Source organism: Pogona vitticeps, chromosome 12 (genome assembly GCF_051106095.1).
Source record: "Pogona vitticeps strain Pit_001003342236 chromosome 12, PviZW2.1, whole genome shotgun sequence".
In the NCBI taxonomy this organism is placed as follows: Eukaryota; Metazoa; Chordata; class Lepidosauria; order Squamata; family Agamidae; genus Pogona; species Pogona vitticeps.
This window is the reverse complement of record NC_135794.1, coordinates 18,628,182-18,653,746: the sequence shown is the minus strand read 5'-3', so window position 1 is coordinate 18,653,746 and position 25,565 is coordinate 18,628,182. Positions and strand designations below refer to the sequence as shown.

The 25,565-nt window shown below is 46.5% G+C and overlaps 1 long non-coding RNA gene across 1 annotated transcript in view; it reads right to left on the bottom strand.

Moving 5' to 3' along the window:
* Positions 1-25,565, bottom strand: part of LOC144584629 (uncharacterized) — a 228,540-nt gene that overhangs the window by 139,995 nt on the left and 62,980 nt on the right. The gene's annotated exons all lie outside the window — the stretch shown is intronic.

The window sequence follows — 25,565 nt, the reverse complement described above, 5'->3', positions numbered from 1 at the left end:
TGGTTGTCCCCACCCCACACTTCCCACCTCCAAAAAAAAGAACTTCACCAAGCGCTGAGCACTGGAATACTTCAACAAAACACAACCACCGGTGTCCTTAGAATCATCGGGACGCAGCGTTTTTTTCTGGTAGAAACTGGTGTGATTTGGGGCGTTCATATGAGTTATAAGGGATCATTTCCTACCTCCGAAGAGGAAGCCCCATTCCTCTTGCAGGAAAAACTGCGGATCCTGAAAGACTAGAATAAAGGCGCTAGTCCTTAAGGTGCCATGAGACTCCTTTTTTCCTCTACCCTTTTACTTATGAGCTTTTCTAATGGAACCAGGGACGCAAATGGCGACAGATGGCCTCCCCCGACTGTAAAAGTTACTTGTTGGGAATACAGCTCCTAGACTCTGACAACCAACATGGCTAGGGGATGCTGGAACAGGTAGTCCGGGGGAAAAAGCAGCTTTTCCCTTCTCGGAGTGCAGTGGCAATAGTCATAGGAACAAGAGCTCGGTGGGGTTTGGCACGTAGAGGATCTCTGAAACACGACTAGCAGCGAAGCTGTTGAAAAGTCTTCGAAAAGATGCAGGCCCTATTTAGACGCTACACACCCGTGTTTGTCTCCTACAGGCAATGAGAGGGGTTTTTCTTGACACGGTACGTGGGAACCGGCCGGGTTTCTTCGGAAGCAATTTTTTTTTCTCAATGTAGGAAGCTCCACGGCCTCAGGCGATGGTGTGAATCTTGGAGGAGGGCTTGAGTCCGGGCATCAACCCTTGCGGGTATCTTTCTGGTCAACCAAAATTAGAAGGAAGAGGGTCCTGGATCAGAAAGGAGACCCGAGATCGCTCGCAAGGTAGACCGAGTGAACCTGGGTTGACAGATTCTGAACCCGATCCTGAAGCGCAATGAGAACCAGCCAGGCCCCTCCATCCACCACACCTCGGGTTCCCTCTGACTATCACGGGGGATCCCTTCTGTGTCCGTGTGAAGGTGACATCGGAGCGGAAATTTGGAAAAGGACTTTGCGAACGGCAGCCACCCATTTCGGCTCCCTCCCCCCCAGATGCCGGGCGATGCCCTCTTCCATCACCTTTGGAGTGGCGCAACAGCCTCTCTCCAGGAGACGGGGATCGGGTCCCGCGGGGGTGGGGGGACCCGTTTCATGTTTTGGGGACTACAAAGGATGAGGGGGGTTGCGCGGGGTTGGGTGGGTAGAGGAGAGATAGGTTGGTTCGGACGCTTCTTCCTTTCATCTCGCGATCCGAAGTAATTACCTAGATGAAAGCCGACTCCCTCGCCGCTTCCCGTTCCCACCCTCTCGGAGAATTCCTTGGGAATCAATAAAACAACTTTAATGTTCTTTATAATCTAATTATCTCCTAAAGCAGTCTCCGTGGAGGCATCTGCTGCGGGGTTAAGGAAACAGGCTGCGGCTCTGAGCGAGAGAAAAGCGGAAGGGAGGGAAGAGGTATCTCCAGCGTATAAGACGTCCCTTGGTAAAGGAGGGCTTTCCATTGAAAAGAAGATCAGAAGTTGAGCTGGAGAACAGGGTGGCTGCCCGGGGGGGGGGCACCTTCCCAACATTTAGCTGGTTGCCCCCAGACCCCATCACCACGCTCCTATATTCTGGGCCTGACGCAAAATGTTTATTCCTTATTAGTCGAGCCTCTCCTCTCTCTTTTTTTGCCTTGTTATGAGTCCCGCTGTTGCAGTCTTCTTGGGGCAGAGACCTGTCTTCACCCTTGGTCGCCAGTTCAGAAGCCACACATACACCTGAACATTCTCTGTATCTTCCTAGTCCCTGTTGCTTCTTCTTCGGGTTGTGGTTATCTTTGACTTGGTCAAAAGGCTTTGGGAACTTAATTTGAAGTAGCTCCATTGAATCAAGGATGTCTCCTTAGTTGGCGCCTATGAGCTCCCTCCACTTGTTCATCCCAGTTATAGCCACTGACTGAATGGGATCTCTTCAAACCAGACCTCTTAATTTGATGCTCCCACTCTGTCATTCCTATGTGCCGTTAAGTTTTTTCCTACTTATGGAGCTCTTATGAATTAATGTCCAGAAGGTCTGGTTCTTAACCGCTCTGCTCATGTCTTGCAATGGAAAAAAATGTGTTAATGTTTTCAATTCATCCGTCTAACAGGATGTATTCTTTCCCTACTGCCTTCGACTTTTCCTCACCTTACTGTCTTTGCCAGTGAGTCTTGTCTTCTCATAACGATGGGCAGTGGCCTTGGTTTGGCCATTCTAGCTTCTAGTGAGACTTGTTCGAATGTTGTGCAGTTTTACTCAGAATTAAAACCCACTGAGTTGGAAGGGCTTCTATGATAGACAAACTTCGCTGTATCAGAGCTTTCCTCAGTAAGTAGGATTAAAAAATACTTAACACTCTCCCTTTGATGAGCAGTGGTGTCAGTATTTCAACACTCCAGTGGTTTCACCTTGGGTTCAGTGAGATGATGGACAGAGCAAAGAGAATTTAAAAAAAAGGAAAGAGAAAGTCATTTCCATTTTTTCTAAGGTTTATATCTATATTGTTAAAGAGGAACTTATCAGGCAGAAGTTCCAAAGGTGTAGCTTTCCTAATTCTTCATTCCCATTTGGGGGGGGGAACACCCTTCATCTACTATAGATGTACTTACCAGGTAACCTGACATGGGCCTGTAGGAGAAAATTAAAATATTGGCAGTCTTTGTTATTTTCATCTATTGGATCTGAAAAAGGGACAGAAGGAACAAAGGCATTTCTGCTGTCTGTCTGTCTGTCTGTCTGTGTCTGTCTGTCTATCAGCGGGAAGAGTTTTCCCAGTGTTCAGATCACCTCTAGAGGAGTATTTACTTTCTTAGCAAGTACACTGTCTGTATTTTTCCAATTGCTAGTACGTAAGCAGTTGCCACTATGGAGGGTTGGTGGATGGGCAAATGGGGGGGGGGAGAGACAGCACCCCAAATTCTGGGAGAGGCACCCTTTCCATTCTGTCTACCACCTAAAGTGCTGTTCCTGTTTTAAGGCAAGGAGTGAAGTCCTTTCTGTGGCATCTTTAAAAAGAAAAAAAAAGGGGGGGGAGGAAATTAGATGATGTCTTAGCATCCAGTGGAGGTAAGGGTTAGAGCGACCTCACTAGAAAAAAAGAAGTTTACATCACCAAAATGTTACAAAGGGTTATTTGTATAAAATTGTGTGTGCTAGTTTGCAGGTACAGGTGCAAAGTTAATTTTTTAAAAATTAACATATTTATATATTTCATTTTAGTGGGGAAAAACATGAGTAGCTGACCCAAGTTGCACGTTAACCCTGATGTCCAGGTCCTACCACGGAATAAGCAACCTCAACTTCTTTTTCTTGATTTGTAACCCGGTTAGACAAGGCTTCTGACAGAGGACATCTTCAAAAGAAGAGCCACCCTCTCTCTCTCTCTCTCTCCACTTTTCAAACAGAGAATACTCTTCCTTTAAAAAGGGCACCTGGCCGCCAGAAGTGAGGAGAGCAAGACAGGAATTTGAGCACCACGGTGCAGCAAAGGCGGTGCAGCAAAGGGACTATTAACGTCCCTCCTCTAAGGTAGACCTGCCCTTTCCAAGTCTTTATTTCACCTTAGAAACATGGAATTGTTGAACAACAGAATCTGGTGGAATCCCAAAGGCTACTTAGCCCAGCTGTCTCAATACCAACACACTGAATTTCTGTAGTCTGGTTCAAATACAGTCCCATATCGGCATAAGCACCACTCTCCAGCTTATATCTGATGGTTTTGCTTTTATAATTTCCTCAAGGAAAAGCAGCAGAGGTCATCACCATCTCAAGATTACCCCAGACTACTACAACTGTGTGCATTGCCACTCTGTTGGAAGGGAGATGGAGCCCCAATGGCACCCTGAAATTTTTATGGAAGGACAGTGGAAGCTGGGAGAAGAAGGCTGACCACCAAAGAATTGATGCTTTTGAATTGTGGTGCTGGAGGGAGACTCTTGAGAGGCCCCTGGACTGCAAGGAGAACAAACCTATCCATTCTGAAGGAAATCAACCCTGAGTGCTCACTGGAAGGAAAGATCCTGAAGCTGAGGCTCCAATCCTTTGGCCATCTCATGAGAAGAGAGGACTCCCTGGAAAAGACCCTGATGTTGGGAAAGTGTGAAGGCAAGAGGAGAAGGGGACAACAGAAAACGAGATGGTGGGACAGTGTCATCGAAGCGACCAACATGGATTTGATCCAACTCCGGGAGGCAATGGAAGACAGGAGGGCCTGGCGTGCTCTGGTCCATGGGGTCATGAAGAGTCAGACAAGACTTAATGACTAAACAACAACAGAGTTGATTAACATAAGGCTGTGTTTAACAAGACTCAGAAGTCTCTCTGGGTTCAAACTGAGTTATCACCCTACACCATCTGTGAAACTAGAGTGCGGCCCTCCGTGTTCTAACCTCAGAGTAAATCCTGTAGAATTTAATAGGACTTCCTGATTAATTAAACCATGGGTGGCATCACACAGTTAAACAGCACAGATCTCAATGTCAGAGTCAAACCATTTCACAGTTGGGTCCAGTGCGTTTTTACATCCATCTAATATCCCTCCTTACCGGTAGGATTCAACTCACATAGCGCTATCTCCAATTCTGAGTCCCAGTTAGACTAGGCCTATTGAAACAATGAGGCTTGAATAACTAGAAACAAAATGCAAACAAACCTAAAATCTTCAAAAACAAAGCAACGTCTTGCAGCATCTTTAAAGAAATCAGATTTATTTTGGTACTAAATGACCCAATCCAGAACTGAATTACCGAGATTCAGTTCAGAGCAACAATTAGAGTAGCCCTGTACAAATCGGATCGGGCCAGTAACTGGGATATTATTGATTTTAAATCTTAAACAAGAGCAAGGATTCTTTCGGCATAAGAGATACTTTGTCTTCCACTTTACCCTAAGTATCCAACATTACCTGTTACCACGGTTGATAAGAGAATTATTATTTACAATATGATTCCCAGGCCAAAATAGATATCTCTCTTTCTCTCTCTCTCTCTAGTAAAGGTGAATGCCCCTTGATGAAGTCGTTTGCTCTTAACCGTCAGAAATAATTTCTTCTTTTTTTTGAAAAAAAAAATCAAACTTTTGGGACGGTGGAGCGACCTTGCCTTGGTGAGGAGAACGGTTAACATGTCTTGACGTTTCTTCAGAGAATTACAGGGAAGACCTGTTCTAGATTAGAGACAGATTTCAAAATTTGGAGGGGGCCAGAGATCACTCTTCTCCTTATAGGAGTGACACCTCTCTCCCTCTTTCTCTCTCTCTCTCTCTCCCTCCCTCCCACCCCATCCCGTCCCCTTTGAATCTTTCAAAGCCTTCGGGGTCGGCCACTGAGAAGGCTGTGTTCTAACGGGGTTTGACAGCTTTTTTTTTTTTCAAACAACTCTTGTTGCGAGGAAGGGGGGGGGAGGCGGAGGGAAAGAAGAAAGGAGAATAGAATCGATCGTCTAGTTCTGGAAAGTTTTCGCCAATCAGCTCTTGGAACTGGGGGCGGGGGGGAGAGACGACGTCTGGGGCCGGGAAAAATCGGAATCAAACCCAGAATAAACGCAAGCCGACATGTGGGGGTGGGGGGGTGGGTGATGCTGTCCCTTATGGAAACCTGTGAATGATCTGTAGGATGACCCTGAAATATTCATTTAACCCACTCTAGCGCAGCGCAGGGCGCAAGCGGCGGGGCCCTAAAATGTACTTATTAATTTAATATTTAATATAGATATACGTAGATGTTGCCTGCCAGGCAATCAAATTATGGGAGCATATCCATAGGCAACTTCCCTTGCGGGGCGGGTGGGAACCTTAGGGACGCCCGTTGAGCATAGTAAAACGTTTTTATTGGGAAAACAGACGCTGTGATTTTTGCATGTCCTTTTTTTATGAGGTGTATATCGGGAGGCTGCAAACGCTCAGGGATTGAGGCTCCTGCAAGAGGGAAGAGATGCTGGATTTCCATGCAAACCACAATTTTGGGTGACATCGGCTAGGTATAATGCAAAGTATTTGAGAGTTGGCTTGGGCTTGAAAGTGCAATGAAGACCCATTAGCCTGACAAAAAACCCGCTCGTGGTAAAGATGGCAACTGTGAGGACTGGCGGGTTGACAAGGATCTATCCAGCAACCCTGCATTGGGAGAGGAGTAACTATGAGGATCTGAATTCTCCCCTTTCGGCACTACTCCATTGTAGAACAAGTTATATTTGTATATATTTAACACTGTTCTATTTAACACAGACGACTCCTGTACACTGCTAAATCGCACGGACTGCTGGAAGAGTAAGGAAACCAGGGTTGCTTTCCTAAGGCTGGATCTGGAATCGCTTGAATTTAGACACAGTAAGAACTGCCTAATCACGTCCAAGTTTGGACTCTCCCTGAGTGCCTTAAAAGTGTCGTCTGGGAAAGTCTCCATCCGTTTAAACGGAGGTGTATTTCTGCAAGGGTCCGAGCTTCCACTGGTAGCTTGGACAACTAAGATTAGCCTCATTAATTGGTATTTCAAAAAGGAAAGGAGGAAAGAAGGAAAGGAGGAAAGGAGGAAAGAAGGAAAGGAGGAAAGAAAGAAAGAAAGAAAGAAAGAAAGAAAGAAAGAAAGAAAGAAAGAAAGAAAGAAAGAAAGAAAGAAAGAAAGAAAAAGAAAGAAAGAAAGAAAGAAAGAAAGAAAGAAAGAAGGGAGGGAGGGAGGGAGGGAGGGAGGGAGGGAGGGAGGGAGGGAGGAAGAAAGAAAGAAAGAAAGAAAGAAAGAAAGAAAGAAAGAAAGAAAGAAAGAAAGAAAGAAAGAAAGAAAAGAAAAGAAAAGAAAAGAAAAGAAAAGAAAAGAAAGAAAGAAAGAAAGAAAAAGGGAAAAAAAAAAAAGAAAATTGAGGGCTCGGTTTCAGAAGTATGGTTTTTCCTTTTACCAAAGATTTTCTTTCTGTATTACCCTCAGTATCATCCCAAGGAAGGAAAATATCCTGTCCTTTCTCACTAGAATGTCACAGCTTCTAGGGATGCCCAAATCTCCTTCCCCATCTCTCTCAAAAGCAACTACCTTGAGTTTGCATGACAGACAGAACTATTTCAAGGGCAAACTATTTGGTGAAAAATTATATCCCCTTATTTAATCAGCGAACCCTAAAGGAGGGGGGAATTTTACATATATTGACAGATCTCTCTCCCCCCCAGTAATTTTTATATAATTTATATAATTGCATGTAAACATATATATATGCATGTGTGTGTAAACACATATATATACATATATACACATACATATACTTAAGTATATATAAGTATATACATATACATAATACATATATACATAACTATATATATATAAGTATATATCATATATAAGTATATAAAATCCTTCCTGTCAGGAATAAATTTTGGTGGCAAGGAAGGAAGTAAAGTCTCAGGAGTGGAATTTGCAGGAAAAAGGAGATGTCAGTTCCACAGACACACACAGGTCTCAAAAGCACAGCCGACAATCTGCTAAAATATTTTCTTGGCCCAAATCCACAGGAACGACCGGATGGACGCTGTCCGGAAAATACCCCTTTTCTAATAGAGGCCCATCCTTCTGAATTAGGAAAAGCAAGTGCACAATACTTTGGGAAAAGTGAAGCAGCTGCTGAATGGAACTGGCCCTGGTTTAGCAAAAAGGGAAAGAAGCTTTCTGCGGGTTTTCTGGGGTCTTCGAACTGGTTCTCAGCAGATGTGGGCGGCAGTGAGAGGATTTCCCCCAAATGCAATTCAACAGGGAATTCCAAATAAATGTCAACCCCACTGCCAGGACTTCCCAGGTATTTACTGTCGCTGTCAATTCAAACAGCCCTGACACTTGAGATTTCAAACTTAGTTGTATTTGTTAAGTAGATCGGCTGCAGGGCCAGGAAAGCACGTTTGTTTATAATGGCCTGGGTTTTCCAATAGTTATCAACCTGCGATGTGAAAATACCACTTGCTTAACGAGGAGGGAGGAAACCAGACCCAGAGGATTTTTTTTTATCTTTGGGGGTTTCAACAGAGATGCTGGGGGTTCTGGATTATTGTCAATGGAACATTCCCTTTGCTGAACTCACGGACAATTTATCTCTCGGTTCATCTTAAACATCACCGAACGGGCCTTCCCTTTTTTTTTACACACCCACCCACACACACATTTCCATCTTTCCTATTCTAAATTTTATTTAGAGAGGGGAAAAAGTTAGCCACCTGAACATTATTAACCATGCAGAGAGACACATGTAACTACATGTATGTTTGGTTTGTCGGAGCAAACTTATTCAGAAGGAAGTGCCCCTCTGTCAAGCGGAATAGCCTTTTAAAAAAATGTGGCTAAGAACAATAACAAAAATCGAGGAACTGGGTTCAGGACCCGATCCTCTGAATTTAGGAAGAGGTCTGGATTGCTGGAAAGTTGGCCTGAAAGGCATTCTCTCCCCCCCCCCGCGCGCAAAAAACAAAACAAAAAACCCTTCAAGCTTTCCTCTCTATCTTTTATTCACAATGTGATTGGTATCCGAAAGCATGGGCTTGGGCCTCAGAATAAAAATGTCTAGCAGCTTGATCTCCAACCGAGAGAAATAGATGCTTACATGAACGAGAAGGAGCAGGTCCCTTTTAAATAAATGTGCTTGGGAAGCGAAAAAGGTATATATATATTCCCTATTGCAAGTATAAATGAGGCACGAAGTATAAAAAAACCAAAATAGAAAGGGCGGGGGGTGGATTTCTGTGGCACCTTTAAGACCAACCGGTTGATTCCAAACTCCTTTCCTGAATTAACAATGCAGTGGGTTGGAACGTAAAATGTAGCTCGTTTTCTGATTTTTTTTGGAATCCCCGGGAAAAAGAAAGTGGAAGGGGGGGGGGGAGTCTGAGTCCCTTTCCAGACTCCTTCGGGTTTCGGATCCGAAAAAAATCTGGATTTCTTTCCTTTCTGCGATCTGGTTGAAAAGAGGACGAGATCGTTACGGAGGGGGGGGGGGTGTGGGTTTTCCCTTTCAAGGAGAAAGGCCAACGCGAGACCGATTCTTCCCTTCACAAGAGAAAAGAGAGAGAGAGACGTGGATCCACCACATGCTTAAATCTCTCTTTTGTTCCTTTTTTCCTTCTGTCTAAGGATCGCGCGAAGGAAGGGAGGGAGGAAAAAGGAGCGGGCTGGTGCCTGCGGTGGACCCGATCCTCCTCCTTCGGATGGGGAAAACCTGCCATTGAAATGGTCGGATCCTTCCCTGAGTGGCCCTGGAAGGGGAGAGGGCGGGGGTGGGGTGGGGGAATCAACTCGGCGGGTTTTTTTTTTTTCTTCCTCTTAGTTAACCGAGCAGATAATGTTCTTCCCGTTTTTTTTCCCGATTTATTGGTAGCCACCGGCAGGTTAAAGCCGCATCTGACTTCATTACTTTGAGAAGCTGTCTATTTGGCGAGTGTCACTTTTCATCACGCCGGGCAGAAGAAATACTTGGGAGGAATCAATGGTGAAAAGATCTTTTTCCCTTCCCTTCTCTCTCTCTCTGGGAGGCTCGTCCCAGGCCTGGGCAGCCGCGGAAAGGAAGATTTTTTCTCTCCTTTTAATGTATGTAAAACAGAAATAAAAGCAACGTGAGACGCGGCAAGAGCGAGCGATCATTTGTGGGCGAGATGAAAGCCGCAAGAACGGCGACCGGGCCTCGTGGAAAAACCGAGAAGGCGTCTCCGAGAGGAGAAGAAAAAAAACAGGCACAGATATTTTTTTTTCCCCCTCCAACTCCGTTTCAAGTCTGTTTTAACACCCTAGGCCGCCCCTCACGCTTATGCATAGAGAAGACACATCACTGGGAGAGGGAGGGTTAATTAGGAATCATTTTGGCCTCTATTTTGCAAGCCTGGCAAAATTAATAATAATAATAATAATAATAATAATAATAATAATAATAATAATAATAATAATAATAATAATAATAATAATAATAATAATAATAATAATAATAATACAGATTCTTAGGTTTTTGTTTGAAACTTGCTTCTGTTATGCAATAACAGTCAATGTTTTTATAATTTTGATTGACTGTGCCTGGTATTTTTGAACAGCAGCAATGATAATAACCATATTAATGTTTTCTGTTCCTACCCACTTCTCTGGATCTTTTTTAGAGGGCGGGGGAAGAAGATTAGGAAGTGAAGCAAAAGTCGCTCCATCCCTCGACTCCTGGGTCCTGCTCTCGGCCAAGAAAATAAAAATTAAAAAAAATCTAGTCTCCCCCGAAAAGGTTCGGTGGGCTCCTTCCAGGTACGAACTTTACACCGCTCTTTATGATTGGATTCAGGGACAGGCCTCTTTAAAAGGAAAAGACTCGGACCTCTACAGTTTTCTGAAAATGTGGAGCTGATGATGTTCAAGGCCGTAAATGTTGCCCTCTTGTTACAGGCGGTGGATTTAATTTGGGAAGCCGAAAGACAGAAAAGTCATAATTTGGTCCCTCCGGGGAGGTTCAGGAAGAGGTGAAGGCATGTTTCCAACTTGGGTGCCTCCGAGATTTTGTTAGGGGCGGGGTGTGAGCCTCTTTTTTGAGCACCTGCTGCTCCAGAACTGAACAGAAAAGAAACCTCGCTGTCTTTTTTTTTTAAGGAAAGCTGCGTCTCCCGCATCTCCCTCAGCTTCACTATCCTACGTCACGGTTAAGGAGTTTCTGATTCAAAATTCTTTTTCACCCCTCGAAACTTATTACCTGGCTAGCCCTTTAAAATTGAAATAAAATAAAAGTTTCTGGCATTTGCAAAGGACAGAGATTTTTAGGATACTTCCAGGAATGTAGGAGTCACAACTTCCCTGAATTAAGCCCCCTTTCTGTCTGCGCTCTAGTCATACACCTTCCTTCCTTCCTTCCTTCCTTCCTTCCTTCCTTCCTTCCTTCCTTCCTTCCTTCGAATCAGGCCTTGCGAATGTTAGTTTCCTCCAGCCTGTGTTTTCGGCAAAGCCGGCTTGCAAAATCGTCATTTCTCTCCTTATTCTGTGTATCAACAGAAGCCGCGCTAATCCGCGCTTCTCCGCCAAACCTGTCACCTTGGAGCGCCACCTTGCTGCGGAAAGGCGCACTGCAGGCTCCGAGAGGGTCTCGCTCTGCTGTGCTATTTAAATAGGCGCTGACTTCCTCCTCCTCCTCCTCCTCCTCCTCCTCCTCCTTCTTTCCTCCCCCCCTCCCTCTCTCTTCATAATCAAAGAGAGCTAATAGAATCGGACACTCGAAAGTGCCCCTTTTGCTAAGAGTTGAAGAGACATTGTATCTTTCCCGGCCATCTCCTGTAGAATCAGGACGTGCGGGTGTTACGTGCGAAGGTGGCAAAGAGTGGGTGGGTAGGAAAGGGGGCTTGTAGGGGGGTGGGGGTGGGTGGGAGAGAAACACAAAACCAACCCCGGGTGTACGATGTCTCAAAAGCTGGCGAGTTGTAACCTAAAGCTGCAATGTTGTGAATTCGACCTAGACAATAACAGATCGCTTTTCACACCTGGCGCGGCAAGACGCGCCTTTATTTCTTTATTTCAAAGTTGGGAAGTCGCTCAGACTCCGACTTAGGGAGTCCACCGCAGGGCAAAGCGATCGCGTAACGTCGGTCCCGAGAGGCGGGCGGAAGATCAACGCCGGGAACGGCCGCCGAGGGCGTCGGGAGCGCGTCCGCATTTTAATGCAAAGCCTGGCGCTTGGCCTGGGATTTCAGCCACCATGGTGGACGGTTCGGACTTCAGCACAGAGAGGAGGAAGGCAGAAACGATGCCAGCCCCAAGCGAAATCCAGCACAATCCCTGAATCCAGTCGATCTCCTCTCTCGTTCTGTTTCTTTCCCTCCAGCAGGCGTGCGTGTCCACGAATAAGCCGGCGCAGTAATTGTGTTTTTACAAAAAGCTATTAAAGAACTATCTCTCTATATCTCTCTATATTAAAGGAAGATCTGGGGGAGGGTCAGTCCTTCAAAATGGGCACGAATGACAGGTGTTGGACACTCAGCCCCGGCTGGAAAAGCAATCGCTTTTTTGGAGGGGGGGAATAAAACTTTTAGGCAATGGGTCACGATAAAAGAGGTGAATCTATCAAAGGTACGAGTTGAATCTACGGACCTGTTCAAAGGTTCCTGTGTTTTATCACAGACTTCTGCCGTGGGGGTGTGTGTGTCTGTTTTCTTAGGACGGGTGGGTGGGTTGCATTTACTTCCGGCAGCTGTTGGGGATCGAACCACGGAGAAGGGAGATTTACACTTTACTCAAATAAAGGAGAAACGCATTTCTCTTGATACAGAATAAATGGGCAGGAAGGGAAGGAGGGTCTAAGAGATGGCTTCGAACCTCTGCTTCTCCCACCACCACCCCCCAATCCAGTAAGCCCCATGCTTGGGAGGAATGCCCGCTGAAATCGATGGGGCTCGCTTTCGAGGAGATTTGGGTAGGGTGGTCCTAGAGGCAGATGTTCACAACCTATGGTCGGGATCAAAGCGGCTGTCCTACGGTTCCCTCGCACGCTTTCCTGTGTCTCCGAGAAGGGGGGTGTGGGCGGCCCTTCGCTCTCCCACCCGTCTTCGATTCGCCTACACTAGTTTGCTGAAGAGAGACGGGAGGCTGGCCGGCCGGGAGGAAAGGGCAGAATATGACCCTAGGAAGAATCTAGACGAGGACAATAGGAGGGAACAGCTGCGACAGGTGCCCCTCCCTCCCCTCCCCCCCCAGCAAAAGATGAAGAAGACTTCTGTTTTGCAATTTTGAATATTAAGAGGGGGGAGTGAGTGCTCCTAGTCGAGCTTCTTAAGAAAGGATTCAGAAGGCAGACCGGATTTTTTTTTAAAACCCTTTGATCGGTTACACGTAAGAGGAGATGTTCTTAAAACACACAGGCATAAGACCCACACCTGAAATTTGGAAATCAGATGAGAAACTTCCTCTTGTGTTTTTCCTCCTTCTCGTTCTACCCTCCCTATTAAAAATAATACTAATAAAATATCTTTCTGTCTCTCTTTTTAAGAGTATCCAGAAATCTTTGGGTTTCTCTTCGTGTGGTTCACTTTAAAAAAAAAAAAAGATAAGAAAGCAGAGAGAGATCTTTTTTAAAAAAAAAATAATGGAGAAAGATATATATAGTTTTTACGTCTTCTACCACAAAGATGCAAACTAAGTCTGCAGAATTTGTATTACAACCCTATCATAATGTTTCAGCGGTGGAAAACATGTAGCCAGAGGGTCTTGGTAATGATTCCTGGATTAAAGAGAGGGGGAGAGAGAGGGAAAAGAGAGAGAAGGGGAAAGAGGAGGGGGGAGGGAGGGAGAGGATGACGGGCTTCATCAAAAAGGCAGCCTGAAATTTAACCATTAATCCTGGCCACAGGAAAACATCAAACCACCCCACACATTGCAGAAGAGGGAGGGAAGGGAGAGAAGGAAGGTGGTTTTTTTTTTTTTTTTTTTTTTTTTCATATACTAGCTTTAGCGTCAGGCAGAATCACATAGAGAGAAGCTTTCCTATAGGTTTCAGGGTTTTTTTTTCCTCCCCAGTTTTCTCTCTTCTTTGGGGAGGTGAGGCGTAGGGGTTGAGACAGAGTGGTCAAAGGAAACCGAATAACAGATCCGAATTATTCTGGAGTAGGGTGGGAATTAATCCATTTGTACCTGGGCAAGTCAGTGCCAGAAAAATAATAATAATCTGAGGTTTGCGGGGTGGGGGAGAGAGAGAGAAAGGGCCGCTGGCCTTTGCTTTCTCTCAAGTCGAAAGAGGAGGCCAAGCTGACCCACGGAGGGCACATTCGGTTTACAGGAGGTGTGGGGTGCAAGCAGACACGTGTTTGTTCCCTGGAAATGTTGGGCCAGGCTTTCCTCCTCTCCCCTCAAACACAGGGTGAGAAATAAGTAAGCGTTAGGACTCAGCCAAATTCATGTCCTCTTGGAACATGGAGGGGTTCATTGAAGATTGATTGATTGATTGATTGATTGATTGATTGATTGATTGATTGATTGATTGATTGATTGATTGATTGATTGATGTCAGAAGCCATTCTTAGCCACAGTAGGAAACCCCACGATTCATACGGCTGCTGTGAAAACGTGGCATCTGATGATGTGGGCTACTGTCCACAGAAAGCTTCTGCCCAATAACACGTGTCAGCCCTTAAGGTGTCCCTTGACTCCGTGGTTTGTGAAAACAAACCTTTTTCAGGGCTGCTGGGTGTGATGCTAACTCTTCTCCCAAAGTGCCCTTTTCAAGACCAAGAGACCTGATCGAAGCACTTCATCCCCAATGGCACTTGCGTGTCATCCGGTTGTGAGGACGTGAGAAACCCTCTGTCTTGCCTGCTTGCTCCTTTTCCCCAACTCACCCGCTCCGGAGACCTTTCCTCATTCCGAATGCATTGTCCACACAGCCTTTGTAACCTTCCCCCAGTGTTTCACTGCCAGGGATCCTTAATCCACGGGAAGTATCAGGATACGGTGGGAGAGTTAAGGAGAACAATAGGCGCTTCCATAAATTAGGCAAAAAAATCCATTCGGAACCAATTTTACCATCAGCTGGTTTTTGACTCTCATATCTTGCTGATCAGCCATTCCTTGAGAGCAAAAGGTGACAACATTCAGAATTTGTTCTTGTTGTTACTGTCCTCTCATCCGAACACGGATTGAGTTTGTGGCTGGAAAGACAGGTTTCCTCGAGAGAAATCTGGACAAGACAACGGGTCTAACTGGATAAAGGGATGTGCGGGTGTATCGCACTGAAACAAAATGTTCTTCTCCATTTGGAATAACGAGAAAGAAGGGTTTTGTCGTTGCTTCTCTTTCCCTTTGATTCTTCCATCTCACCCTCAAGAACGTGAGAATACCTCGGGCCAAACGGCCATAGCCAACTACGCGGGGCATGGCCTCCCACTGCTGCACTTGTGTTTCACGATATACTTCCCTTAGCTGTGGAGGTTCTGCTTAGTGGTCACAGCTAGCGGCCGCCTAGAGCAACTTCTGCCTGCATCACAGCTGTGTCTTTTGTCCCCCCCCCCACCGTGGCTCTCTCTCTCAGCTAATAGTGGACATCTTCAGCTGTTGGGTGGTGAATTAACGGGGGGGGGGGCATATAATCAGAAACCTTCCTTTTCTTTAGCCCCAAACCTTGGGCCAAGAGGCTTCTCGGTTTTACTTCAGCCAAGCATTCCATATTAAAATTAAAGTCAGAATGACTGAGAAGGGGGTAAGAAATGGGGCCTTCTCGTCCCCTGGTTGTATGAGTTCCGCAGACACACACATTTTAAACCTGAGCACAATTCCGTCCAAAATGCATCTCCTGGCCTCCAGGCATCCGAAGCTTCTAATTTCATATTCATAATAAAGAAAGTAATTGGGCGACTGTATCTCCCTGATCCTTTCAGGCGTAGTGCTGATGTAAGGGGGGGGCTAGAGATCCTCCTATGATCCTCTGGTTGCTGCCGGCTGTGGCTGGAAACTTTGCTCTATCATCCTTCTCCGGGCTCTTTCCTTTGGAAGGTTCCCTGCGCAAAAGAGAGTAGCACCGCGTTCCCATATATGCCTACTCAAAAGCAAAGCAAAAAGAAAAGGTCTCCCCAGATCAGTGGGCCCTGCGGATGGCCGCTTCAAATAGCGATATGGGTGTGGATGATTTCCAGAGGCATAGCTAGGGGAATCTGTTGCGCAACAACATCAACCCAAAGCCTTCGGTCCTTTAAAGACTCCCAAGGTTTATTTGGGATCGGTTTCCGGGGACTGCAGCCTCCTTCTTCGGCTGCAGTGGCCGCAAGAAGCAGCAGGCGATTTGGAAGGTTTCTGTAGGACGCCTTTCTCCTGCCTAGCACCACCCGGAGAAAGACGGCTGTCGCAAATCGCCAGACGCCTTGCACAGAGCGAAGAGGGCAGTCTTTGGGGCATCGATGGGGGAAAAAACAGGAGGTCTGCCCTTAAAGCGTTGCCCTGTATCTCCAGCTCGCCACCGCTGCTGCTAAACTTGGGGAATTTTAACTGCCCCAAATTGTGGGGAGGAAAATAAATTTGCGATTGAGGAGGGGGGGGAAAGAAAGACAGGTAATAAAAGAGGGGAGAGGAGAACTCGAATACAGAACCCTGGAGGACTCATACATCTCTTTTCCATTTCCCAACGGTGCCCGGCTCTAAGGAGCGCCGAAAGGAAGAAGTCCAGGATGGATTCTCCCGCCCACACACAGACGGCTCCCCCCTCCCCTCCCCCCCTCCCCTCCCCCCGCCTGTTCCCCTGTTGACGTCATCAGCTTCAGACGCGAAAACGACGAGGTCCGATCTCGCTTTCTAGAGAAGGAAGAAACAGGTGCTGATCGCTAAGTGTATCCGGGGGCAGGAAGGCAAGGAGGCGGTGGGGGGGGGGGTGGACGAAGGACAGCCAAGATTAAAGAACCACGAGTTAGCAATCCGCTGGCCTTAATCTGTGTTAATTTGCTCCACGCTCCCGCTTCTCAAGAGGAAGAAAGGCGGAGAAGGAAGGAAGAAGGTCCGCGAGGATCCTTCTTTCTCTCTCAAAACACACACAAAATCCGCTTGAAGCATCTCCCAAGGTGGGCATTGTAAGAAGGAGATGCTTTTGCACACAGGTAAATCAAACGGAGATTTTGGGGTTCCCCTCTCCCTTCCACGACTGGCACGCCTCCCATTTCATCGGCCAAGTGGCCGCTCTCCTCGGCCTTTTCCACGATGATCCCTGAATTCGGCGATCAGCTTGATTGCTTGAGATCCGTGTAAAGGGAAAGATTCTTTCCAGGAACTTGGTTGTTCCCTCCAGCTCCTTCTCAATCGTTCACAATTTTTGATCCACTTCCACGTAAAATCTAGACATCAGTGCAACAGCGCTGTGGCTGCATAGCCATATTTCGCTCCCCTTCTCTCTCCCTCCCTTATTTCTTTCTTTGCCACTTATGAGCTTTCTCACATACACGCATCTACACCCTAGCACACGAATGCACGTCTCGGCCCTCCCTTTCTTCTCCTGGTTCAGAAGGAACCTCCCCCCCACACACACACCACCCTTTAGGACTGAGTGGGTCGCACTTACTCCGGAGTCACTCCCGTCCATAACCAAACTGCTTTTGGACGGGCTTGCTCGCTCCGCACATATTCAGCTGGTGCGGGAGGAGGATTCAGCTTTTGCCACGATGTCCAGGACAGGGGACAGTCAGAATAAAAGTCTGATTTCACCAATTCACCTCTCTGTCTGGGCAGAAAGTAGCTTTGGAGAAAGCACAAGGCGATTTGAAGTCCAGTGCCCAAGTGGGATATAAATGCGCCCCGGGCTTGCAAATTTCTGCTTGATAAAGAAGGGTTCCTTAATATAAAAATTAAAAAGAGCAGAACCCGGAAGATGGCGCGCGGTTTGGAGTCATAGGATAAGGGTTGGAGAGAGCAGCCTGCTTTCAATAAGAGGGAAGTGTTTAGACATCTGTTCTGGGTTGTGACTACAGCCCCCATTTACCTAGGAGTAAGCCCTGTGGAACGAAGTAGGACTTACTAGTGACTGAATAAATCCACTGTACACATGGCTGTATTCCTTCTCCTGAAATACTTAGCTCTCAAAAGGACCTGGGGCCGGCCAGATCAGGCCAGTTCTCCCCCACCTCTGAGAAAATGAAAAGTTCCCATATTCAGATCCATTCTCTCTCACGCTAGAATGGCCCCAACCATAGTTTGAGATGGTCTGATGGCAGGCGAAGATACAGTGGTATGTGTAAGGACTACGAAGGGAGGTTAGTTCTGCTTTTGCGGTATAGTTCTCGGGAAGGAAAGGGAAAAGGGCAAATCTGTGGAAGGAAGGAAGGAAGGAAGGAAGGAAGGAAGGAAGGAAGGAAGGAAGGAAGGAAGGAAGGAAGGAAGGAAGGAAGGAAGGAAGGAAGGAAGGAAGGAAGGTTGGTTCTAAAAATACATGGATGATATTTAAGAGAAGATATTTAAGAGATGATATTTAAGAGAAAGACTTTTCCTTGGTGCTGTTAGCGTATTGATAGAATTGATGGGAGAGATACTAGCAAGGGAAAATTGAGGAGGCGGTGGTTGTCGTCGTGCGTCATGTTCAGTTCTAGCAACTCCTGCTGCTCCACTTAATATAATTAAGCTGAGAAAACTCAAGTGGCGTTGGAAGGAAACAGATATTAATGGATTGCAAGGGGGAACATGGGGGGGGGGGGCGCTGCGGAGGGGTGGGTGGGTTGGGGGAAAAGATCCCCACGGAGCTGCCGCCCAGCCCTGTTCCGAATCCCACCAGTGCCCAGAAATAAATATCCCCGTTGGGCCTTTGGGTGATGGTGGACAGAGGTCAGGCGGGCTCCTTACAGGAGGGATCGTGGCGAGGCCGCAGGCCTGCTCCGAGGCTCTTGAGAGACCCGTCTGGCCAAGATGGCTCAAAAGAGGCAGAGGCGGGTCCCCGGCTCCTTCTTCTGCCGAGGAACAGCTCCGTGGACCCTGCGCCAGATGGAGGTGCGCCTTGGGCTTCTCAGAGCCCTCACCTCCGGGCAGAGCAAAGGATGCTGCCGGTGGATCTCCACACCACCAACACTCCCTTCCCTCTTTCGATTATATGTCAACCGCCCAGAGGGGCCTTGGCAGCCGGATGGGCGCTACAGAAGTCCAATAAATAAATAAATAAATAAATAAATAAATAAATAAATAAATAAATAAATAAATAAATAAATAAATAAATTGCCCCCGCCACTTCTCACTCTCCAGGGCGCTCAACTCCCAACCCTTCCCTATGTTTCCAACTAATTCATGCCCATCAGCATTCCAAGGGGGAAGGGGCGAACACGCCAAGCCTATCCATGTCTACTCACGAGAAATCCCCGTTGGTTTCAATGGGAGTGACTCCTAGGTAAGTTACAGAGGGGCACAGCTGATGTATTCAGGCTGCGGGTGGGGGTGATGCAAGACCAAGCATAGATCACGCCGGGGGAAAAAGGATCAAGTGATAGACCAAATGGGTTCCATCCTTCCTGGGGATATGAGGGGGAGGAGGGAGATCCTCCTTGTGAGGTCATTAAAACATTAATCTTTTTAAAAATCCTAGGGTCCCCCCCTTTCGTTTGCTGCCCCTGCTTCCTACCCACCGGGGTTAATTTTAAGATTTTTGTCTCGACCCCCTTGTTTCCGAACCATTTCCTGACAAGGCTTCGCCACCCCTCTTCTCCTCCATGGCCAAGGGAGCCCACGTTTCCATCTCAAAAGGGGTGGGGGGTGGGAAAAGCCGCCGCCACCCACCCCCTTGCAGCGCAGAAAATTTACTCGTCCTAGCGCTTCTGAGGCTGCTTGATGAGGTAGGCCGACTTCAATATGATCTCCACGGTTGGAATATTAATCAAATCAATCAAGGCTGACAAATGAGAAATATTGGCGAGAAGGTGGCAATTTACAACTTTGTTATTAGTTAAGAATTGCCCGCCTTGTAGGAGTAATTAATAACTCTATTGGATGGGGACATGCGGAGGGGGGGCGGCGGAGGCAGGACGGGGGTCTTGAAAGAAAAGGAAAGACAAGAGTAGACAGAAGTGAGTTAGGTGTCCCCGGAAGAAAGCATAGAAGTCTTGTCTTCTATTTTTCATGGAGACGAAGAGACACAGAGAGAAGATGATTGTATGTGTGAGTTAGAATCACGTGCATGCGCATTACGGAGTTATCTCCGTCTTAACGAATATATATACGCGTGTGTAACAAGCGTATATATATTAGTTCCACAATCCTTCGTGTTTATGTTACACAAGCGCATATAGGTGGCAATTACGTGTGTGCACACACATCTGCACGAGATTGGTCGGTTTCCCTGCCTTCCTTATGGAATGGCCAACCCTTGGAATGGCCAACATAGGGTGCCAACGCATAGGAAAAGGGGCTCTTAAGTAGAGCAAGAGACAAATTTTAAACAAGGCAATGCTCTTTCTGAGGATTCCTTCCTCTTGATCCCGCCAAAGGGTGCCCGCTTCGCCCTCCACCTCAAACCCTCCTTCAGAGCTGGCCGCCCCATCCTTGCAGTGAAGAGAGTTAAATCCACTGGTGTCTCTTTCCACGCACACACACGCGCGCAGAGGCTCTCTTTTCCTTCCGCACAGATACCAAGCCCCCAGACGGGCACCCACACCCCACACCGAGCCGCCTTCAAACTCCACCCCTCCACCTCCAGCCCCAACACCGTCTTGTCCTGTTGGCGGACCTATAAATCATCCCCGGGAGGTTTTCGAGACCGGAGTGAAGGAAATCAGCTTACTGTGAGAGCACAGGTCCACTTCCTCCGGGCTGTTTTCCAAAAGCTTCCAACTTCCACAAGCATCCTCCTCCTCCTCCTCATAAACCACAACAATAACAATAGCCTCGTCCCTTTAAAAAAAAAAAAAAAAAAAGGAGGACTGGGGGAGAGGTATCAAAAACTTGGTGGCGGCGGCCGGTTGAGCTGGAAAGCCGGTGGGGGGGGAGGGCGGGCCGGCCGACAGGGGGGCAAACTTTATCTCTTCTTTCTTATAAGCTGCACGCCTCCGCCGCCGCCAAGCCCTGGCTTCGCTCTACAAAAGGTAGAGTCCCCTTAGATTGAGATTTATTGGTTTCCAAATGAAAAGATTCATTTGATATAAGAGGTTAACTCAAAGTTCCTTAAACCGTGACTGGCATCGGCAAAAAGCTTTTGCCTGTTCAGCACAAAGGCAGTTCAAAGGAGCTTTTAAAACACACACACACACACACGCCCGCCCGCTCTCTCTCTCTCACACACACACGCACATCCATATAGATATCCATACACATAAACACACTCTTACACTTGAGACTCAACTGCAATTTTCTTTTCACTTTTATTTCTTTCCGAGATTACAATGCCTCTATGTTGATAGCTAGGGTATTTCTCCCCCCCTTTTTTTTTCATTCTTTCTTTCATTCATTCTTTCCCCTCCCTTCTTTTCCCCCAAGCTGAACTTTGCCATTCTGATGTTGACCAACCTCTCCCCTCCCTCTCTTCCTCCCACCCACCGGCCCTCCTCCGCCTTTCTTTTCCAGGCAGTGAAGGGAAAAGCCTGAGCAGATTAATCAATGAATCATCATCATCATCATCATCATCATCATCAAGAGAAATATGGAAAGCGGAGAAGGTAACTGAAAAAGAGATTGAAATAAAGGAAAGGAAAAAAAAAGGGGGGAGGACAGAAAAATAGCAGCGAAGAAAGGAACGGATTTAAGCCCAGGTTCTGTTTTGGAAGAAGAGAGGTTCAAAAATAATGTGTGTGTGTGTGTGTGTGTGTGTGTGAGAGAGAGAGAGAGAGAGAGAGAGAAATGCACAGAGAAAGAGATGTTCTGATACAATCCATATAGGATTTTCTAGGGAACACAATCTTGTGAAAGAAGTAGATTGTTGGCCTAGCAGAAGCGCGGTCTGCGCCGTGAGAGTGTATCAGAGAGAGAATGAGGCAGAACCCCCCCCCCGTGTGTGTGTGTGTGTGTAGTCTGCTGTGAACATGCTAATGAGAGAAAATTAACCCGTCTGCTTGTAACTTTGGATGGCGATCCCTGTCTGACCCAGAGACGGGCGAGGACAGTTTTCCGTACAGGCAAGACATGCGAGACGAGGTCCACCGCAAGGGAGGTGGGTGAAGAAACGTCTCGGTGTCATCAGACCCGTTTTCTAGAGAAGGCCTGGGCTCGACTGAAGTCTGCAGATTAAAGATCCCTCTTCTCCCCACCCCCCATCCCCACCCCTCGACACCCTCCCCGTGCCGGCTGCCTCGCTGGCTGGCTCCAGGTCCCATGAACGGCCTCCTTCTGCCCAACACTCCGTTCACCCCTTCCGCCCTTTTCCTCTGTTGGGTGTTGCAAAGGGGGGGGGAAAGGGGGGCATGTCCTTTGAAACCCGCCATGTCGACTCTCTCCTCTTTGGCTCTCGAATCTGGAGAGAGGAGACGCACATTTCCAATCACCCAAACATGGACATAGGTAAAGGTGGCTTTCAGCATCCGTCTGCATGAAAACCACAAGGAGCCGTTCTAAACGGATGCAAATCTCCCCTCTCCCCTCTCTTTTAGAGAGAGCTAATATGACTAGTGTATAATATTTATGTTATTATTGGGGGGGAGGGATGGAGGTACTCCCAGGTAGCCTAAATATTGATTTTCATAACCTTGTATTTGAAAGCATTGAATCAAAGCTTCTGGGTGAGTTACTCCCTCCCCCCCTTCCTCTCACGGCTCAATTGAGATCTCTGGGATGTCAAATCCAAGGGGAAAGGGTGGGTTGGGGGGTTGGGGTGATTGTATGGTTGGTAAGAAGCCCCCCCCCCCTTTTGTCTTAAGTGAGATGTCAGGAGGAGAGGTGGGAGTGGACAGAGTCACACTAGCAGAACGAAAATAACAAAAGCGTTCTGTGACACCTTAAGGACTTACAAATTCATTGTCGCATGTTCATACAGCATGTTCCTGCCGTAATAAATCTGTTCGTCTCTTAAAAGCCCGGGGAATCTTCGTGTTGTTTTTCTGCCACAACCAGACTAACTTAGCTGCCGTTCTGGAAATTACTGTGAGCAACTGTGACAGTGCTTACTAAATAAATAAATGCTTTAGTGACCATGTGAGGAATCACAGAGAAGGGAGACCTTAGCGCTTAGCTGCTGTGGTGGCGGTGGCGGAGAGGGCCGAGTGTTTACGCCACAGACACCGTAATGAGCAACAGAGCTATCAGAAATGAAATGAAATAAATAAATCAGCGATCTTAAGAATGCACGGATGATGCTCCCATGGTACGTCCTGCTGCGGGTGTTTTCACTCTGCTTGTAGCAAGGATGATAAACAAGATGCTGGAAAGAAGTGCAGAAAAAAATGTAATCTGGTCAATGCCATGGCAGTTTCACGTGGGCCCTGAAATTTTGAATGTCGGCTCTTTCTGGCCAAACCACTACTCTAACCCAGAGGGTGTTAATAAAACATTTCTGTTTTTCCGCTGGTTTGAAGACAGATTTGAGTTAAGATTCTTTCTTCGACAGACAGACAGACAGACAGACAGACAGACAGACAGACAGACAGACAGACAGACAGACAGACAGACAGAAAGAAAGAAAGAAAGAAAGAAAGAAAGAAAGAAAGAAAGAAAGAAAGAAAGAAAGAAAGAAAGAAAGAAAGAAAGAAAGAAAGGTATCTATACTTGCAAACAAAACAAAAACAGAGATGGTTTCAAATATTAAATAAAATGTTGCAGGGACTCTATTGCCTGGAGTTTCGAAACAGTCATTAAGCTCTTAGTTACCCTGACTGGAGTTAAACCAATAGAATACTGTATTTCTATTCTTCCAGAAATGATATATTTTTTAAATATATATTGTTTCTGGAAGAATAGAAATGCAGTATTTTATTGGTTTATATATATATATATATCCCTTTCAAACCCATTCTCTTTTGATCAGGTAAAGCAAACACACAACAGCAACTGGAAATACTGTGGTGGGCTTCCTCTTTCTTGTTTAAAATGGATTCATGGACAGGATTTCGTTTTAGTCGCAACTATTCCTCTGGACTGACCCACAAGAAAAAAACGTGGTGCTCATATCTCATGGTTGCTTTTTGGATGAAGGAAAGCAGCCGCTTTTTCAGCTCTAGAAAGCGTTTTTGATACTGATCGACAGACTCTATTAAGTCTGTTGACTTATTTAATCAGGAAACTAGGGAGAGGGTGGTATCCCCCATCTTCTAGTGTAAATCTAGCCTCAACATTTTCCAGGTGCCCCATTTCTGATCAGCTTTATTAATGACAATGAGTTCATTCTTAGGGACTGGCGTTAATTGCAGCGACAAGCTTTCCTGGTGGAATATCTCTCCTGGCGGTTGATGAATTCTGGAGTTACTTGGGAGTTGTGATGTTGTGGTCTGGAACGGTGTGGGGCACCACACAAGTTGCCCCCTTTCCCTGCACCCACCAAAAGTCCTCCAGTCGTCAATGTCAAGGTCAGCTCCTCAACCAGATGTCGGAAAAATCCTTGGATGATATACTATATCCATGGCAAGGGTTATGCGTGAAAAAGTGTGCAGATACCTCCTTGTAAGGCTCGTCCCTCCCCTCTTGTCTCTCTTTCCATGTAACAAATGTGTAAACCTTGCTCCCCAGCGTTGCTGTGTGAAAAGAAACCATTGCCGAATCTCAAAACACACGTATAAGGATGCAGTTCTATACAGGCATCCACAGAGTGAAATGCCAGTGACATCTACTTTTGAGTAGACATGTATATGTTTGCGTGGTTGCCATGGATCTGAACGGGCCCCCTTCAGCTTTTCAAAAAATTAAAACTGTGTACAGAGAAACAAGCTATAGAGATATTGTCATTCCTGTAAGAGAGGTGCTCTTTCATATCCCTGAAAATACTGCTGCCAGGCTATCAAAACTCCATCTAGGTTTATAGAATACATTGGCAGAGACTGTGGGAGGAAGCTCCCCGTTCCTTGGCTTGAGATCTACAGAAGTGCTCAAATTTCATTTTAATATGCATTTAGTCACCGTGGGCTCGGAAGCATGCCCATTTTGTTCTTTGTTTTACACTTTCTGTCCAGGCAGGTATAAGAGCAATGAAAACAACATGACCAAGAATTCATTCATTTATTTACCAAAATGAGGGAGAGGTGGGCGACTGACTCAGGGGTTTCCCCTGTAATCCCCGGGAAAAGGTCTCTAAAACTGAACCAGCCATCCAAAACATGACCACGATTCCCACCTTGATCCTGTTAAGCTTTTTGTTTCGAAAGAAGGTTCTGCCTAGATTTTGTGGTCTCTGATGGGGACTGAGGGGGAGAGCACATTGGCCTAATTTCATTGTCCCAGAACAGAAGCGCTAGTCTTGATGGAGTGGTACCTGTCATCTCCAGGCAGGATCTTCCACAACTTTATTTCCACCTAAAAGACCTCGTTGGTCTCAGTTTTTTTTAAAAAAGAGGACATAAGAGAACTACAGTGGTGCCTCGCTAGACAGTTACCCCGCATGACAGTTTTTTCGCTAGACATTGACTTTTTGCAATCCCTATAGCGATTCGCAAAACAGTGATTCCTATGGGGGGGGGGGGGGAATTTCGCTGGACAGTGTTTGGTCCCTGCTCCGCAAACTGATTTTTGCTAGATGACGATTTGCTTTTCGCTAGACAGCGATTTCAGTGGAATGGATTATCGTCGTCTAGTGAGGCACTGCTGTACATCTTTCCTCGCCTAGGGGAAGTATCTCCCAACCTGGGTTCTTCAGAGCTTGGTTGAGATCAGTGACAGATCTGTGGTTGACACCACACGCCAAAAAAAAAAAAATCATCTCCCACCTCCCACCCTTCTTGAAACCTGGCTGAATTGGTTCGAAAGTTCATAGGAAAGATGAAACTCTCTAAAGGCTTCCAGAAGGCAATTCAAATCCTCTCTCTCTCTCTCTCAATCTCTCTCTCAATAAAGATAAAAAGAAATCTTTTCTTTTAAAAAAAAAAGTCCAGGGCAGTTTTTTTTCCTTTTCTCTTTTTCCCCCTTGGCCCACCCCTTGACACGGCTTCATTGAGAGAGGGGGGTTCGGAGGTCCCTCTGAGGTCTTGGAGAGCGACAGTACTTAGAGTAGCTGG